Raw genomic sequence first — 5602 nt, forward strand, 5'->3', positions numbered from 1 at the left:
GAAAATTAAAGAAGAATGAATCATTTTAAAAAGTTGAATATAAGGCGAGTATTAATATTGTTTTGCAGAAAATACTAGGTTTTTCGAGTATTATTGTGTTTATTTTTTTGTCGTTAAAGCTTGGAGATAGTCTAATATGATATGGGACGCTCTGTAGATTACCGATATAAGATTGCTTCCTTGTTCTAAAAATGCAAGAAAATAACTTTTCATCTATTTAAATTTTCAAAAACTCCATTTTTAAGAACTTTCTAATCAACGAGTTACAGTTTTGTAAAAATTTTTATTTTGGTTTAAAAAAATCACAGATCTGTTATAAAATTCACAATAAATTTTCTTAGATTCAAATATGCTTTTTCTACAATTTCACAAAAAGTCTCAGTCCCTCTCAAGATCTGAAAAAAGAAACAAAATCTATAAATCTATTTTTATGCTAGTGAATAATTTACTATAAAAAACATGCATTATTTCAGTGCATTGCATCCGCAACAAAAAACTTGGGTCCAGGATCCACATGTATAATATGCATTTATAATATAGAATGGCCTGAAAAATGAACTCCTACTTGAATAAGTAGAACTACATGAACTTCTACTTGTAGATGTTAGAACTACCTAAACTTCTACTTGAAGAAGTAGAACTATCTGAACTACTACCTGTAGATGTAGAACTACCTAGTACCTAAACTCCTACCTGTAAATGTAGAACTACCTGAACTCCTACCTGTAGAATTAGAACTACCTACACTCCAAACTGTAGATGTAGAACTACCTGAACTGCTACTTGTAGATGTTTAACTGCCTGAAGTTGAACGCCTACTTGAAGAAGAAATACCTGAACTACCTGAACATGAAGAATAAGAACTATCTGAACTACATGTATGGTCGGCATGATTGAATTCTGTCTTGGAGAATATTCTTCTATTAGTGTAGCAGTAGTAGATAGGTTTCATTCATTAATATCATAAATATTAAATTCTAAATAAAAACCATTAAATTCGTTTTTTCTTGAATATTAATATAGAAAAGTTTTTATTAACTTAAAACAACTTGAAATCATTTTATTGAGTTACTCCTATATATTTAGAAAAACAGTTTTTTTAAAATAAGGCCTACAGGGTTACCCCCAAAGAATAAGACTTTGAAAACGACCCACTCATTGGATAATGAAGACTTTTAGTTATTTTGTTATTGCAGTCTGCAGAGGAAATTCAATCATAGGTTTTTTTAAAAAGTCGTTTTTGATTTGATTCTGGATAATGGTTTTTAGATATTGTGAATCCTTGCTGGAACTTAGGTTAGAGGTCAAAACTTTAGTGTTAAAACTTAATCTTGGGATTTGGCTTTAAGCTATATTTCATTCAATTCTTCTTGGATATCCCGAATTGATCGTAGCCTACAGGGATAACTAAGATATATTGATTTTGCACTTATCTTTCAAGTTAAAAGTTGTCACAGTGGATATCAAGATCAACCGTTGTAGATTGGTACATTTGCATACAAGTTTTGTCTACAAGGTTCTTAACTCTCTTTTATCTCAACATTGCCTATTTAATTGTTTCACTTTTCAGCTTAAGAGACAGAATTTTTTGCCCCAAACTCTGATTTCTAATCAAAATATCTTTGCGACCAGTTTTCGTAGACCTTTGATATTTCTAACTATGAGTTCTGAGCTGAAAACTTTAGAATGGTGGATATCGAGATTAATGCATGATCCTCTCTTTTTCTTAATATCAAGACTAATCTAATCCTGAGGGGGCTCATGGCCGCATAACTCCCCCCCCCACCCAACCAGCCACCTCCCTCTCCTTACACACATGGAGAATTTATGATAAAAGCATTTTCAAAAAAATGAAAGTGTTCATTATATTTTTGTCTACCTGGACTAGAAGATGTTTGAACCTTGATATTATGTCCTGACAGATGTAATGCACCTCCAGACTCTCTAAATATACATTCTTTATATGTAAAATCTATTTTATTTCAGTTTTTAACTTCACATTTTTATTAAAAAAATAATTATACTAAACATAATGTTTCACGTCTATCATGACGATCCTCAGTAGCTACAATTCTTTGAACAAATCTATTTTATATCATTTATATCATATCCTATTATCATTTTAAATTCGTCTTTATCTATAACCTTATTTTATTCATTCACATTAACGTATTATTATTTTAATTGAAAATTAATCGAAAGACGACATTTTATTTTTATGTTCGTTAATGCGCTTACAGGGCCTGGGCGAGAGGAGGAAGGCCAACCACATCAATCTCTAGTCCGAACCACATTCTCCTCATATTCTCGTCCGAACCACCTTGAAATCCTCGTCCTTTCGATATTATTTTTTTTAAGTGTCCGATCCTTGAAAATAAATACATTTCTTAAAAATATGGCGACGTTAGGGCATAAAACATGACTAGAATAAAGTTTTCCAAGGATTTTGAGATGTTGGAATCTTCAAATCCACGAGAATGATGTCAAACATTATTTAAGTAAAAATTAAATCTCTTCTGCCTCCATAATGGCTAACCTTCGTGATATAAAATAAATAGATAAATATTCGGCATACCTCTGCCCATAATTTTCCCCATGGAACCACCCGGAAAAATTCTATAGTTCTCACTAAAGTTAACAAAAAAGATTAAAATTCTATAAACTTGGAATTATTTGCGGCATTCTACACCAGGAATATCTGAAAATGCGCGTAAAAAAGGTGTACATTTTTAAGGACATTAAACTTGAAATCTTTAATTCAATTGAAACTTTTTACTTTGATTTACAAAAATTTGATATTTCATTTATGCCCTAACGTGGCTTGATTCTTAAAAAATGGTTTTATATGGAAGGATTAGACACTTAAAAAAATAATATTGAAAGGACGAGGATTTTGAGGTGGTTCGGACGAGAAAATTAGGAGAATGTGGTTCGGACTAGAGATTGATGTGGTTGGCCTTCCTCCCCTCCCTGGGCACTGAAGTGAAGTAAGCAAGTAAGACATTTTGCAATATCTCTTTCAATATTAATAGCAGCCGGTTCTATTTTTGAAAGCAGACTCATATAATTTGTTCGGAGCAGGATATGAAGTCAGATTGTCAATATCTCTTTCCAGAGTCTTGGAACCTCTGAAAAGTGACCTCCGTCGGCTCCGATTTTTTATCTCCAGCCTCGTTGGACATAAATAGTCCATTTTTTAAATTTATACTCCCAATGACCCCTAAAATACACAATTTTTTTTTTCAATAAAGTTTTTGATGTCATAACAGGGTGTCAAAAAATGCGTTTTTAAAATTTTTTTTTAATTGCAAAAAATGACAAGTTCTGATAAAAAATGTCGGAGTAAAAGAAAAGATATTATTTAAATTATTATCTAACACATTGATGAAAAAAAAATAAATTTCAAAAAATTAATTTTTTCCTGGGCTACGGGGTGTTTAAATTTTTTTTTGGACAAATCACCCTTTTTAGGCATTTTCCTCCCTTTTATAGATGGTGGCTGGTTCTAATTTTAAAAATAATGTTATATAATTACCTAGGAGCAGGATATGATGTCAAATTACCAATATCTCTTTCCGGAGATTTTGAACCTCTGAAAAGTGACCTCCGTCGGCTCCAATTTTGTATCTCCGGCCTCGTTGGACAAAAATAGCCAATTTAAAAAAAAATACTCCCAATAGCCCATAAAATGAATGAAAAAAAATATCCAAGTTTTTGATTTTAAAACAGGGTGCCGAAAAGTGCTTTTTTCGATACTTTTAAAAATGAAGAAATCAACTTTTTACATTATATTTTCCTTCCCTTTATAGATGGTGGCCGGTTCTAATTACCTAGGAGCAGGGTATGAAGTCAGATTACGGATATCTCTTCTCGGAGACTTTAAACCTCTGTAGAAAGCCTCCGATTTTCTTTCTTCAATCTTGAAATAAATCCTGAAATACAATTTTAAAATGTAGAAGACAGATTATTTAAGTTTTTTTCGTCTATGTCAATAAGAAACATTTTAGGAAAATAAAAGAGTAAACAATATTTATAGTTATTATCTAAAACATTAGTGAAGCAAATATAATTTCCATAAAAAAACTTGTGAACTTCAGGCTGTTCATTTATTTACTAATCTTTTTTCTTCGTTGTCTTCCCTTTATAGAAGGGGGGCCGGTGGCTAACTATTGTTCCTGTTCTACTGATCACATATCCGGAGAGAAAGTTTTAAATCAGGTAAAAACCATGTGACTTTACGAAGTTATGTACTGTTCAATAGTACTGCAATTGTACGCATGTAAAAAGACTTTTACACGGAAAGATAATTTAAAAAGACACGAAGAGAAATGTAAAGTGGTTTTTAAATGTGAAGAATGTGATTTTGAAACCCTGTATAATAACAGCTATAAGCGACATGGTAAGATCAGGGGAAATATGTTCAAGCAAGTACATACATAGACCTGAAAATTATTCATTATCAGGATTTGTTTTATTAAAGCACGGCTCAAAACGGCTTTACGATGGTATACATTTTTTTCATAATTACCCCACACCAAACAACCTATTTTCATTTTTATCTTTGATGGTAATTATTTTTCAAATAAACATATATATACACCTCTTTCCCCTATTCTGGGGGAAAATGTAATTCTTACTAAAATAAGTCCCAGTCTATCGTAATATTTATATTAACTATTCATAAAGTTGATAGGTGCCATGAGGATTCTGGTGTCGAAAACACCCCTGTAAAGCGTAGTAGAGTCACCAATAATAATGTTCTTTTCTCCACTTAGACAGTTTATAATATCGCAGAGTTTCTCAGTATTCTGCTTGCTGGAGTTAGGGGATCTATATATCACTGTAAATGTTAAAGTCTCAGAAGCATTGTTGGAAATTAATTTAAATTGACAAAATTGGTTAAAATCACTGTTATTGTCGAGACATAAAACTTTAAGTCCGGTTCTCAAGTAAACTAAAATTCCTCCACCAATTCCATTGGCAGTGTCAAGTCGATCAATTCTAAGGTTAGGTTCTATAAAATAACCATTTATGGTTAATATACTATCAGCAATATTAAAATTGCACCAGGTTTCGGTAATGATAATAATGTCTGGGTTGTTTATCACTACACTTGCACTGAGCTCATCCAATTTACTTTCCAGACTTTGAGCATTAAAATATAATATTTTTAACGTTTGGCTGCTGGCTCCAAGTCCTCCTCCCCGGACTTCATGTTGTCCAGGGTCCTGTTTCTCTTGGTGCTGTTTACTCTCCCTCTGTAGGGTTGCCTGGTGTTGGAATGAATTTTCCTCATCTTCACTAATTTTCTGTGACCTCAAGGTCCCACCATCCTCTATTCCCAGTTTAAAGCCTCATCCTGGTTTAGTTCAGCATTTCTTTTTTCAGCCTCTTTTCTTATGGTATCCTCTTCCTTTCTTTGTCTGGCTGTCAGATCTGGATTTATGTTTATCTCCTTGTTAGAAGAATTAGCAAGAAACCTAGTTTTGCTTAGGACGTAGTCCCTGAACTATGGTCTCTAAATCCTATGAGAAGTGGCCTAACTTTGTTTGGATCTTTACTTTTTTCTCCAATTCTGACACAAAATTTCACATCCTCTTCA

At 32.5% G+C, this 5602-nt stretch overlaps 1 long non-coding RNA gene across 6 annotated transcripts; it reads right to left on the minus strand.

The window, feature by feature from the left end:
- Nucleotides 1-263: 263 nt before the first annotated feature.
- On the minus strand, nucleotides 264-4729 carry LOC111717118 (uncharacterized). 6 transcript variants are annotated; one of them, XR_002768681.1, is made up of 5 exons: nucleotides 3831-4729; nucleotides 3536-3592; nucleotides 1880-1944; nucleotides 772-977; nucleotides 264-395 (listed from the first exon to the last, which is right to left on the minus strand). It is a non-coding gene; the product is annotated as an uncharacterized LOC111717118 (long non-coding RNA). The 6 variants fall into 6 exon arrangements; XR_002768683.1 differs by lacking the exon at nucleotides 3536-3592 and having other exon boundaries at nucleotides 784-977; XR_002768678.1 differs by lacking the exon at nucleotides 3536-3592.
- Nucleotides 4730-5602: the final 873 nt, after the last annotated feature.

This window comes from Eurytemora carolleeae, unplaced genomic scaffold (assembly GCF_000591075.1).
Source record: "Eurytemora carolleeae unplaced genomic scaffold, Eaff_2.0 scaffold2378, whole genome shotgun sequence".
Taxonomy (NCBI): Eukaryota; Metazoa; Arthropoda; class Copepoda; order Calanoida; family Temoridae; genus Eurytemora; species Eurytemora carolleeae.